General features: G+C 34.0%; 1 protein-coding gene across 12 annotated transcripts in view; it reads left to right on the plus strand.

The window, feature by feature from the left end:
• Nucleotides 1-9,947, plus strand: part of LOC144322202 (uncharacterized) — a 58,846-nt gene extending 48,899 nt beyond the window's left edge. For 5 of the 12 annotated variants that reach the window (XR_013387761.1, XR_013387760.1, XR_013387759.1 and 2 more), the window contains exon 7: nucleotides 8,752-9,943. The gene's annotated coding sequence lies outside the window, so the exon portion shown is untranslated. Of the gene's footprint in view, nucleotides 1-8,751 lie in introns of all 12 variants that reach the window. The other 7 variants (XR_013387771.1, XR_013387763.1, XR_013387768.1 and 4 more) reach the window with 3 other exon arrangements.
• The last annotated feature ends 4,118 nt before the right edge of the window (nucleotides 9,948-14,065 follow it).

The raw sequence follows: 14,065 nt of genomic DNA on the forward strand, positions 1-14,065 counted from the left end.
GACCATAATATCAGGTGGGCGTGTGTGCTCTGTGTAAACCGGAACCACCTGCACTGCAGAGGTCAAGGGGCTGGTTGATGAGGGGCGGGATGATCCGTTCTTGGGTCGTGTCACCCAAGACACTCTTGGAGGAAAGCTGCTTGTAAGCGCAAGAGCCGCGCATAGTTACATCCTGGAAAATTTCATAGTTTGCTCCGTATGTATTTTTACCTTAGTCGACTGAGATTTATAAAGGAGGAGGCTGATTTCCCTCTTTCCTTTCTAGACCTTGTGTGTGTTTGTGAAATATTGGGTTGTAAGAACCTGTGTTGTGAGGTAACTGAAGAAATCTGTAAGTAAACAAAATTTATAATAGGATTTATATTAAATATGCAAGGATTGATATTAAACATACAAGATAAACCTATATCTTTCAGCAAAATAGTATCTAAATATCCCTTTGTCGTTCCCGTCAATGTAGGAATGTTCCGGGCAGACGGGCTAGGCAGGAAAAGATAAAGGAAAGGCCTCAGAGTCAGGCGCTTACCCATCCCAAGGAAACAGAGGCAAGACAGTAAAAACAGAAAAGTAAACCTGGTTCCCTACCTCCAAAATGGCTACTAGACTCACAGAAACCCCAGTTATAGAGAAATACTATGGAGGAGATATTAACCAGAGAGAAGGGAACACCTTGTTCCTTCTCATGATATTTGCAAAGAAATACCTTGTTTCTTATAAGTCCACCATATTTGTATTTGTTCTAACTATGGACATGATATTTATATATCTACCCTGAAATTGGTAAGACATTTACTAAATTTTCTGGTCAGTTTCCTATAAAAAGACAGACCATAGAAGCCCTTAGTGGCAATCCTGTTGAGACCCCTCTCACTTTGAGAGCTTTCTCGGTCTTTCTGCTTAACAAACTTCTATCGCTTTGCTCACTCTCTGTTGTCCGTGAGATTCATTCTTTGACTCCGTGAGACAAGAACCAAAAACTCTACTGTATCACTGTGGTTGGCTTGAAAGTGACTAAGCTAATGTTGATAACAATAATAATGGTTACTATTTTATCAGTTATAAAGTACCTTATTTATTTTAAAAGTCTTTAGTATAGCTTTATGTTTAAAGATGAGGAAATACATTCAGAAAGGTTAAGTGATTTTTCTCACAAGGCATATATGACAAATGGCAGGCCCTGTGGTTCCAGTTCTCATGTTATCTATTGCGTACTGCCTTTTTCTCTTTGAAGGAAAATAATCATTAGCAAACAATACACCTTTCCATCATGGCACAATAATCCTGAAAGGACAAATGGTATCGTAGTAATTTAAGATTAATTTCTGAGTGAAGAGGAGCTGTTTTAAATAACAACAACAACAACAACAACAACAAATCTTCATTTCATGGTAGTAGAACTACTTTGGAGACATCTTGTGTAAGTGAAGAGCCTCATGGTAAATGTATTCAGCCCTGAAATAGCCTGTGATACTGCTCAACTAACTTGTAATGTGTCTTGCAGCTCAGGCTGCTCTTTGGAAACCACCGAGGCTGCAATCCTGCTGCCCTTGCATTTCTTTTATGCTCACATAACTCACATTAACATTGCTCAAAGTTCAGGGTACCAGGAACTAAGGGCAATTTTTCTCTGCTTCCTCAATTTTCAATAGCTTTGCAGTCATAGACATTTAACAGCACTTTCTCAATTAGAAGGGGGTATTTTGCACAGAAATAAGAAAGCTGCAGGGAAGCCCTGCTTACTGCAGGGAATCTCTGTGTGCTGAGCCACGTGACACATGGCTCTGGTAGGGGACCAGCTGCTTGGAACCACCTCAGGGCTGTAGGCTGTGGGAAGAAAACTCCCATTGGCTCTGTGTACACTTGATTGGCTGTGTGACAGCAATACCTTCCAGCCTAGCAGTTTGTGTTTAGTATTCACCAGATAAAATTAGCAGAGTCAGAAGGAAGCAACTTAAAATTTACCAAAATAGGTCAATAACCTCATTGTTTGCCCATTAATAATCACAAGATATGGCTTTAGAGTGATAAAAGTCCTATGAAAGTTATATAAAAGCATCACTTCTCTCCTGAGTTTTGCCATAACTACTCACTTTGTAAATGTCATTATATAATGTAAGTCTCATGAAAAAAAGAGGAGTTATTTCCAATGGAGAGCTGTTTTTACATACAGCTTACAAGTCATAAGTTCCCTTGTCAAACAAATAATTGGAGAATCCCAGGATATTGATATAAAACTTTAGTTTGTAGGTTAAGGTGTGCATGTACCTTTCATATTTCATGAACTTGCACTTTATCCTAATATTTTTTCCTATGAATAGGGATCCATTGATTGATTTTCATGGATAAAATAAATCATATATTAAATATATTCAATGTTGATATTTAAAAGGATGCAAAGCATCACCCCTTAAAGAATGTAAATAGAAATTCACCCCTAAACCAAAATATTACTCCTTAATTTATTTTTCTGATCAGTGTGCTGCCCTTGAGATATGAACTAATAGTTGAATTCAGCATATTTATTTTTTCCTGAATTTTGAGCATGCAGATGTCAGAATCTTACTGGCTAAAATGTGAATCTTGTTTTAAAGCAGAAGCAGTTATTTTCAAAACTTCTTGACACACAAATTAAGAGATGAGCAAGAGGCTAGAATAAAAGAGACAAATGGAGAAAAACAGGTGTGCTTTTCATCACTTCTACAGAAGAACCTCAATTTTCCTTCATTGATCCTTTGTTTTACTTTATTTTTTAATTTTTCTTTTTAGCAGTGGAACATATGTTATAGCTAATCATGTATAAGCCACTGGGAGAATAAATGCTCTCACTATAATTAATGGCTTAACTCACTCTGAGTATTTGCAGTATTAATAACCAAAATGGGATTTTTGTGTTAGTATGAGCAGGAACATATGTTGTTTGTTGCATTTTGTCTGTAAGAAATGAAAATGGTGAGCTTGCTCATTCTTCCTAGGTTTGGTCAGTGTCTTAATTAGGAACACGTTAGAGTAGTACAGACAATATCCATTTGCCTCTGCTTTTTGTTGTTGTTTGTTTGAAGATTTTTATTTATTTATTTATTTAGTTTAGAGAGCCAGAGCACATGCACATGTACGTGAGCAGGTGGAGAGGTGGGGGGAAAGGGAGGCAGAATCCTCAAGCAGACTCCCTGCTGAGACCATAGTAGCCCGTTAGGGGCTGGATCTCAAAACCAGGAGATCATGACTTGACCCAAAATCAAGAGTTGGACACTTAACCAACTGAGCCACCCAACCTCTACCTCTATTCTTAACATGGTTTCAGGATAATATAAGAGGTTTCAGATATAATGAATAGTGCTTTTGATCAAGGAAGCAGCAAGCAAATGAAACTTGAAAAAGCATCAAAGCAACCTTTGTCTATTTTTCTAGATTTGCATCCAAGAGCCCTCCCTTATCGAAAGGATTCAGCATCAAATTATAATGTTCATCCCTGGTAGTAAAAGAATTTCTTATTTTTTTAATATGTTTTCTGTTTAAAGCATGATCATCTAACAGTATGAAAATGCTTGTACTCTTACACCTATATGTAAACAATGGTTTAGTCATTGTGGTCTCTCTTTTTTTTTTTTTTTCATGTTGATTATTTGTTTAGGGTTTTTTTTGTTTGTTTGTTTTGTTTTTCTGTATTAAAATAGGGCCTTCATATTTTAAATTAGCCTCATGGGTATATGGCTAGTTCTATGACCACACTGATTACGAGGAGTAGAAGAGGCTCATGCAAAATTTACTCTGTTCTATCAGCCATTTTCAGTCTTCTACAGACTACAAATTAGTTTATGAAAAGGATAAGTATATTCAGCCAAAGATAACCTGCCTATTTATTCTTACTTCCAGGCATACCTTTATGTTACTTTTTATTAATAACATACTGTCAAATGTAAACCGGCACCAAATGTTTGCCTAAACAATTTCCATTAAAAACAGATGTATTTTTAGTATCTTTACCTCAACACTGACAGCATATTGACTCTAAGGCCACTTAGCCTACAAAACTCTTGAAGACTTTTTTTTCAAAACTGAGATCAGCATTTAATAGTTGTACATTTATAAACAAAGCTAGCTTTATCTTTTCAACCCTAATTGACATTAATGCATTATAAAGGCATATATGAGAAAACTAAATATCTTCCTATTAATTTTTATCTAAATAAGTGGAGAAAGTATGTTTTCAAGTAAAACTACCATGTAGTAATTCATTTAATAATAAAACTATTATTATTAATCTTTATTATATGTATCATCTGTCACTAGTCATCAGCATCATCATTAAAGAAAAAGAAGAGACTAAAATCATGGTGCATAGACTTTTGAATGTGTATGGGCATCAATATTTGATCTATGACAATATATAGTTCATGTAAACAGACACTGTGACTACTCTATCCAAGGCTTTTGCTTCATGTACAGTATGCTACTTTGGTCAAAGCATTCCTTAGAGGTGTTTATTTAATAATGTCTATTTGGAGATCAGTAATAAGGAAAATGACTCTCTCAAGGCCATGCATCTAAACTGTATTTGCTGGAATTGTTATCCTTATCTGAGTCTCTACTAATTTGGCAATCTTTTATACTCCTTGTATCCTGTTGTTTTAAAACTATTTTTGAACTTTAAAAAAAGAAGCAATATTTTAAAACATTTCAACAGTGAATGCAGGTATAAGTCTGTCACCTCTGTGCATACATATGATTAGCCATAATATATATTGCATTGGTTAAGCATCACATCACTATTTTTGTATCAGTTTGGCAATAGTAGGTATATATTATCTACAGTCAGTGAAATGGGAGAGGATAGGATAAAAGCCATTTTGACTAAGAGAAAATAATAGACATAGAAATGTTTGAACTATATTATATCATTTAACCAACAAGATAAAATTATTCCCAACTAAAAAGAAAAAGATAATTTCTAAAAATATTTCCCAATGAAGAAATAGGCTCAGAAGAAAGCAATGTGCAATATTGTAGTTACTTTTACTGTTGTTAATTAGGAAAGAGTTATCAAAGGAAAAAGTATGAAAGTAGCAAATAAATAGCAAACCAGTACCCTATGATGAAAATATTGGTAATTTAAAGAGAGTGACTGAGCTATCATAGCAAGTAACGTAACATACTTGAAGCAGTGAAGTGATCCATTTAGAATAATCACATATGAACTAGGACCTATATTCACTGCTGTTACACATTGAGGGATCTGAATTTAGTTGAGTCCTAGGGAAATCAGATTAAAACTAGTAAATATATCCAATTTATAGCAATATCAGTAGCACACTACATGGTTAGATAGATTGCATATAAACAGGCATAATAACATAATTATGTTTATGTTAAATGTTACATGCAAAGATGTTCTATTTAGTGAATCTAGTAATTCCAAATTAATACATTATAGGTTTGAACTAAAAGTTTCCATTCAATCACTGTGGCCAAGTATAGGTACGAAAGCTATCACAACTGCCTTAAGAGGGAAATGTTATTTGAATTTAATAATTTAAGAATATTATACAAAATGGCACCCAAAGTTGAAATGTTTCTATTTATTTAAAGAAAACTTTAAATAGTCTTATATTTTAAAACTTTATACTTTTCTTATATTTTTATTTTTTGTAAAACATCATCTAAGTTATCAATCTCTGCATACTTTTTATACTTATGAAGATCTAATTTTCATGTGAACATTTGAATTATTAGCTAATCCAGAAACATCATGCCTAATTATTTTGGCTTAAGTATATGCCACATGGTACTAGATGAATAACTATAATTTCTTAGAACTGATTGTAAGACCTGAACATATACTCTAGAGTAGTTATTTGACCTTAAAGTAATGAAAGCCAGTAGTACTTTTCCCATATACTCTTCTGATTTATTTAATATCATTCAAAATTATTACCAGATTTATCTGAGTTTTTTTTTTAACTATGAGGTCAGGAGCCTTCCTTCGGTGTTCATCTGCAAGTCTAGAAGCACAGAAATAAATAAATATTATCCATGCCCCCACAGTTGTGTATCATCATGATGAATTCAGTTCTTATTTGAAAAATTGAGTCCAGAGGTTTCATTTGTTTAAGCATGGTATTCTGTATGTGTAATTTCACTTTTACTTAAATGTAATCTGCATATTTGCATCTACATCACAATTTTACGTATGACTGCTAGAACCTTAGAGAAAGCCCCAGTTCACAAAACTGGTAAATGATACATTCAGGCACAAGTAACAGAATACTTGATGATCAGTGTTCTAAACAGCGTAGAAGATATTTTGTGTGTTGGCTTTGGTTCTTTGTGCTTACTGCCATCGGCTACAATGTGACTTCAGCAGCTCTAAATATTTTAGCACTATTCAATGAAGTAAGAATGGGGGGAGGGAAGAAAAAAAAAACTACCAGCAAGATGTTCCATTACCTTTTAAAAAAAAAATCAGAAATAAACTTCGCTTAAGTTCTCTAGTAAATTTGCTGATTTGTCTTCATACCTCATTGATGAAAGCTGAGAACATAATCATCTCCATCTTAAGGGAGGTAAGAAATTAATTGTCTTTTCCCACTTATAAAATTTGGTTGGACAAGTAAGAAAAAAGTTGTAGTATTATTTGAAAAGCTCAGATTTTATAACATCAGACTTCACTTAGAGGTTATGAAATATAAAATTCACAGCAATGAAGTTCTCCTAACAAATGAGTTAGAATATTTTCCTAATTATAATTTGAGGGTCACATAATAGTTGCTTCATTTTGCTATTCTAATAATGCAATGAGAACTTCAGTGGTGTATTTGTTTTCTGTCAAAAAGATGGGGTGGAGAGGACTTTAGGTTTAGTCATGTAATGACACATTTATACTATCAAGGTTTGTTGATATAATTTCTCAAGGTTTAACACAGATATTTTAACTGAATAGGCTAGTACATGGAATAATGTGCATAAAACTTTTTGGAAAGCCTGAAAGACTGGAAGTAAGTGGAGTTAAAACTGGATGATAGATTTCGAGAGCTAACACTAACATCAATGAGATTTAAGAAATTTACTCTTGCTTCTCTCGTAACTTGTATCATCAGAGTTGGTTTCACACCCACAAAACTGGTAACTAATAAGAATAGGGACAGCAAACACTATGTTTAACCACTGTGCAGCTCTGTCTCTTGAACACTGAACTCCAGAATCTAGCTACATCTTCATTTCTATAACCTCACTCATTATCAACAGCAGCTAGAGTTGAAGCTATGCTTCAGTGTCTCAAGTGTATGGCATTATTGAATCAGCATGCTAGCTGCAAGGGAGTCTGGGAACTTTTTTTTCCTTATTCTTGACGTACTGAAAGGTACACAGAAGTGAATACATTGGGGAACATTGTCCAGAATAAATGAAGTCAGTTTTAGGATCAAGGAAAGTTATTAATGAGGGAAAAATCAATGAAGAAATAAAATGTGGTTTTCACTCAATATGAGTATCCTAGGTAATCTTTTATGACCTTCCCAAAGCAAATTGATAATAGATAATTTCCTGGTTTTCTCTGGTTTCTTGTAAAGATATTAAAAAGTCAATCGATTTGCATTTTGAACGGAATATGAAAAACAATAGTGATTTGGTATTCTGTGAAACATGAAAGTATTTTAAAGTTTTATTAAAGTAATCAGTCATTTATCAAACTGATATTTTGCATATAAGAAAAGGCATTTCCATTTCTAGCAAATAAATTCCGTATATTTTCAACTCAATCATTACATTACACCTCTAGTGGCTCCTGTGAATGATGTTGAAAGATACTTCTGTTCATCTTTATGTAGCTATATGACAAATGTTTGTTCTGTCTTGATGTTTCAGCATTACTTTTGCATTATTATAGAGAGATTCATAACTCCCTAGACAACTAATGCAAAGCACCCCTTTAAAATCAGACAGCCATATAAATTCTAAATATTCCCCAAGCTTTTGTAAAATTTGATTAAAGGATAGTTCTGTCAGTGTGCAGTTATACATATTTCCTTTGAAGAAGTGAAAGAGAGCAGAGATATACAAAAGAAAACATGATTATAAGAGGAAGATATGTATGACTGATATCATTTCCTCTAAATTTAATATGCTATTTAATTTTGAGGAATCCAATTTTATTAGTCATGACTCTTTTTTCCACCTTTTAAAAGAATTTTTATGTCCTTTGAGTTAAAAAAAAATCTTCATACAGGAATAATGACTATATATCTACTTATATGGTATTTTAAAATTTATATAAATTCATCTAAAATCAAGTTGTATAAGTTATTAGATCAGCTTTTTAAGCATATCATGTAAGTAACATCATGTTATTAATAATTATTGAATTGAATGCCCTTCTGAAAACAACATATATAGAATTTAAATTTCAGATATTTTATAACTTTCTGTTGTATTCTAAAATTGCATGCCAATAATGCATAATAATCACTATTACACAAGTCTTGGTGATTCTACCTAATATTGTCTACATATATGAAAAACTTTACTTAAACTTATACATGCTGGTTAATTGAATTTTATAAATGTTAAAAATCGTATTTTTGATGTAACTTTTAAGACATTAACATTTTTACTTAAATATCAGAATGTATTAAGAAAAACTATGCAGAATTACATGGAACAGTATTTTCCTACCAATATGAGTGTATCAAAATTTTTAATATTTGTATATATGTTTATTTATTTATTTAAATATTTTTTATTATTCACTCATGATAGTTATAGAGAGAGGAGAGAGAGGCAGAGACCCAGGCAAAGGGAGAAGCAGGCTCCATGCTGGGAGCCCGACGCGGGACTCGATCCTGGGACTCCGGGATCGTGCCCTGGGCCAAAGGCAGGTGCCAAACCGCTGAGCCACCCAAGGATCCCCTACATATGTTTATATATAGAAGGTTGAAAGTACTAATTTTTTTCTGTAATAATTGGAAGAAAATTTGGACAACTTCTAGTACATAATTTTGGATATTTGTGACAACTTTGGATTATTTCTATTATGACATTCTCTTTTTTCAAAGATTTTTTCATTAGAGAGAGAAAGAGTCCACAAGTTGGGGAGTGGGGCAGAGGGAAAGAAGACTCCATACTGAGCAGGAAGCCTTGCTCAGAGTGTGACATGGAGCTCATCCCAGAACCCTGAGATCATGTCCTGAGCCAATGTCAGACACTTAACCTACTGAACCACTCAGGTACCCCTATTATATTCTTATATTTAAAATGTATAAATTCTGTAGCTGTTTAAAGTGTCTATTTTACACTTGAATAAAAAAATGAAAGTGTGAGTAAGGGAAAGGTCTTGAGTATTCATTCTGATTCCACTATATGAAAAGCTGAAGAAGTCATTAAAATTTTTTGAGTACTAATATTTTAACCTATAAAATGAGCTTATTCATGTGGCTAATTGTAACACCTTTTTCTACCCAGATATATAGGAAAAAATATTTTTATATGGACATTTCTAAGGCAAATTACTCTGATTATACTGTTTTTATGTGCCATATCTGAAATATCTCTGTGTAGTTAAATTATTTAAAGTCTTTAAAAAATAATAAAGTCTATGGCAATAATATGGGTGGTTCTTCAAATTAAAAGTTACATTTAGAATTTGTACTGTGGTGATATAAAAAATGCAAATAAAACACAAAACATTGACATTACTGCCCTCAGTTGCTAAATATAATGATGTTATTTGGAAAGTCTAAATGTTCCTGTCTTCTGTATTAGCTTTTCACAATACACACAAGTTATTTATCATCACTTCTTGGAGAAAATTTAGAACACTTTTAAGGAAATAAATTTTTCATTTTGAAATTGTGCATCGAATATCTATTTATGTCACTTCGAATGCCTAGGAATGTTTGAATAATAAGTCATCTTTTATTGACTTATGGACCCATTAAGCATTGCAGGCTTTTGAATATAGCTTCATACAATTTATCTGTCTTGTGTCCATAATCCAATGTAGACTGTCATGTTGACTTTTTGTTTTTGGTTTTTTTTAAGAGAGAAAGCATGAGTAGGGGGAGAGGGAGGGACAGAGGAAGGGGGAGAAACAGACTCCCTGCTGCTGAACAGGGAGTCAGCTAGGGGGAGGGGGAGGCAATAGCAGGATGGCTCTCAGTCCCAGGACACAGGGATCATGACCTGAGCCAAAGGCAAATGCTGAACAAACTTACATTAAGAGGATTATTCACCACAACCAAGTAGGATTTGTCCCTGGGGTACCAGGGTGGTTCAACATGCATAAAACAATCAATATGATAGATCATATCAATTAAAAAAAAAGCCAAGAACCATATGATTCTCTCAATAGATGCAGAAAAAGCATTTGAAAAATACAGCATCCATTCCTGATCAAAACTCTTCAGAGTATAGGGATAGAGGGAACATTCCTTAGTATCTTAAAAGCCATCTATGAAAAAAGCCGAAAGCAAATATCATTCTCAATGGGGAAAAACTAAGAGCCTTTCTCCTAAGATCAGGAACATGACAGGGATGTACACTTTCACTACTGTGAGCATAATACTAGAAGTCCTAGCCTCAGCAGTCAGACAACAAAAAGAAATAAAAGGCATTCAAATTGTCAAAGAGGAAGTCAACTCTCTCTCTTCTCAGATGACATGATACTGTATATAGAAAACCCAAAAACTCCACCTCAAGATTGCCAGAACTCATACAGCAATTCAGCAATGTGGCAGCATACCAAATTAATGCCCACAAATCAGTGGCATTTCTATACACTAACAATGAGGCTGAAGAAAGAGAAATTAAGGAATCAATCCCATTTACAATTGCGCCCAAAACCATTAGATACCTAGGAATAAACCTAACCAAAGATGTAAAGGATCTATACCCTAAAAACTACAGAACACTTCTGAAAGAAATTGAGGAAGACACAAAGAGATGGAAAAACATTCCATGCTAATGGATTGGAAGAATTTATATTTAGAAAAAGTCTATGCTACCCAGAGCAATTTACACATTCACTGCAATCCCTATCAAAATACCATGGAATTTCCTCAGAGTTAGAACAAATAATCATAAGATTTGTACAGAACCAGAAAAGACCCCGAATAGTCAGAGGAATGTTGAAAAAGAAAAACAAAGCTGGGGGCATCACAATGCCTGACTTCAAGCTGTATTACATAGCTGTAATCATCAAGACAATATGGTACTGGCACAAAAACAGACACATACATCAATGAACAGAAGAGAGAACCCAGAGATAGACCCTCAACTCTATGGTCAACTCATCTACAACAAAACAGGAAAGAATATCCACTTGAGAAAAGACAGTGTATTCAATAAATGGTGTTGGGAAAATTGGACAGCCACGTGCAGAAGAATGAAACCAGAGCATTCTCTTACACAGCACACAAAGATAAACTCAAAATGGTTGAAAGATCTAAGTGTGAGACAATAATCCATCAATCTCCTAGAGGAGAACAGGGAACAACTTTTTTGAACTTGACCAGAGCAATTTGCAAGACACATCTATGAAGACAAGGGAAACAAAAACAAAAATGAACTATTGGGACTTAATCAGGATAAAAAGCTTCTGCACAGCAAAGGAAACCATCAACTAAACTAAAAGACAACCTACAGAATGGGAGAAGATATTTGCAAATGACATATCAGATCAAGGGCTAGTATCCAAGATCTATAAAGAATGATTCAAACTCAACACCCAAGAAATAAACACCCCAGTCATGAAGTGTGCAGGAAACATGAACAGATGTTTCTTCAAAGAAGCACCTACACATGGTCAACAAGCACTGAAAAAATGCTCCACATCACTTGCCATCAGGGAAATATAAATCAAAACCGCAATGAGATACCACCTTACACTGGTGAGAATGGTTAAAATTGACAAGACAGGAAATAACAAATGTCGGTTAGGATGTGGAGAAAGGGGAACCCTCTTGCCTTGTTGGTGGGAATGCAAGCTGGTGCAGCCACTTTGCTGTGTAAAGATTCCTCAAGAAGTTAAAAATAGAGCTACCCTATGACCCAGCAATTGCATTACTGAATTTTTACCCCAAAGATACAGATGTAGTGAAACAATAGAGGACCCCTGCACTCCAATGTTCATAGCAGCATGTCCACAATAGCCAAACTTTAGAAGGAGCCACAATGTCCTTCAACAAATGAATGGATAAAGAAGATGTGGGGTATATATATATATGTGGTATATATATGTATACACACACAATGGAATATTACTCAGCCATCAGAAAATATGAATACCTACCATTTACAATGATGTGGATGGAACTGGAGGGTATTATGCTGATTGAAATAAGTAATCAGGACAATCATATGGTTTCACTCCTTTGTGAGATACAAGAAATAGTGAAAGGAGCTGTAAGGAAGGGGGAAACTGAGTGGGGAAAAATTAGAGAGGAAGATAAACCATGAGAGACTCCTAACTCTGGGAAACAAACAAACTCTGGTTGAGGAAGGAGAGGTGGGTGGGGGGATGGGGTAACAGGGTGATGGGCAATGAGGAGGGCACTTGATGGGATGAGCACTGGGTGTTATATTGTATCTTGGCAATTTGAATTTAAATAAAATACATATATTTTAAAATGTTTAACCAATTGAGTCACCTAGGTGCTCTTAAGTGTTTCTGGAATAAAACGTGTTTCTGTTATGTCTCATATTATCCCACAGAACGAAACATTTCTTAAAATTTTTAGAAAGGCATGAAATTATATTAAGGATATGCTTCTTTTTTGTTGATGTTTCTTCAGCCATGCTTAAAAGCCTTCATTGATTTAATTTTTCTTAGTTCAAAGAGGCATTATTTTAAATTTGTTTTTTAACATGATTTTGATTGTTGGAATATAGTTTCTGAAAAACAGAGGCTGTTATTTTTTCCTTTTCTTCTTAAGTATGTTATTTTATACATAGAATATTAGAAGAATTTATGCTTAGATAAATTCTGATTATTATTATTTTTAAAGATTTTATTTGTTTATTCATGAGAGACACAAAGAGAGAGAGGCACAGACACAGGCAGAGGGAGAAGCAGTCTCCATGCAGGGAGCCTGATGTGGGCTGGATCCCGGGACTCCAGGATCATGTCCTGAGCCAAAGGTAGATGCTCAACCACTGAGCCACCCAGGCATCTCAAATTCTGATTATTATTAAAGGCATTAAAAATTGAACTTAGTTCCTTTATGCCAAGTGCTATACTCATTAATTAGTATTTAAATAATTTGCACAAAGGATTCTCTGTCTCATTTAAAGCCACTTTTACTTAATATAATCTAGGCAATTGTTTAAAAGTGATCCCTTAATGACCTTGTAATACAAAGCCACCAAACAATTTGGCTTCTCCTCTCATGAGTATCAAAACAATGTTAGCAACAAAATAAATCAAATAGATTTGGATTAAATTCCATTTATAAATAAATATATATGAATCCATAGTGATATAAGTAAATGAGTGAATTTAAAAATGGAAGAGAATAAAAGAAATCTTCCATGGAGAATTTTAAACAGTTTATGTGGATCCTATGTCCTCTTAGGATCCCTCTTCCTGAGGGATCATAACTCAACAGTTAAGTGTGGGCTCTGCATGGTGGAGGAGGAGAATCAGCAGTCCCAGTAGCTGCTCGTCACTCATATCTCAGCTTAGACAAAAATCAGTTTGAGCTAGATGTTAGATCTAATTTAAAATCAAAATTAGTAAAAATAATAGAAGAAAATGGGTATATCTTCACAATTCTGGTAAGCTAGATCTGAGGACACCAATGTATGACCCATTTAAAACATTGATAAATTGGAATTTATAAAAATCAAAAATTCATGCTCATCAAAAAATATCTCTAGTAGAAGATATTTGTAAATTGTATGTTACTGAAAAGGGATTATATCCACAATATATTTTAAAAACATAAAATCTGGACCTCAGTAACAAACAGGTGAATAAAGTAATGAATTAGCAAAATACTTGAATAGGCACTTCTTAAAAGAAGACATAAAAAATCCAGTAAGTATATAAAAAATTCTCAACATTATTAGTCAGCAA

This window comes from Canis aureus, chromosome 10 (genome assembly GCF_053574225.1).
Source record: "Canis aureus isolate CA01 chromosome 10, VMU_Caureus_v.1.0, whole genome shotgun sequence".
Lineage (NCBI taxonomy): Eukaryota > Metazoa > Chordata > Mammalia > Carnivora > Canidae > Canis > Canis aureus.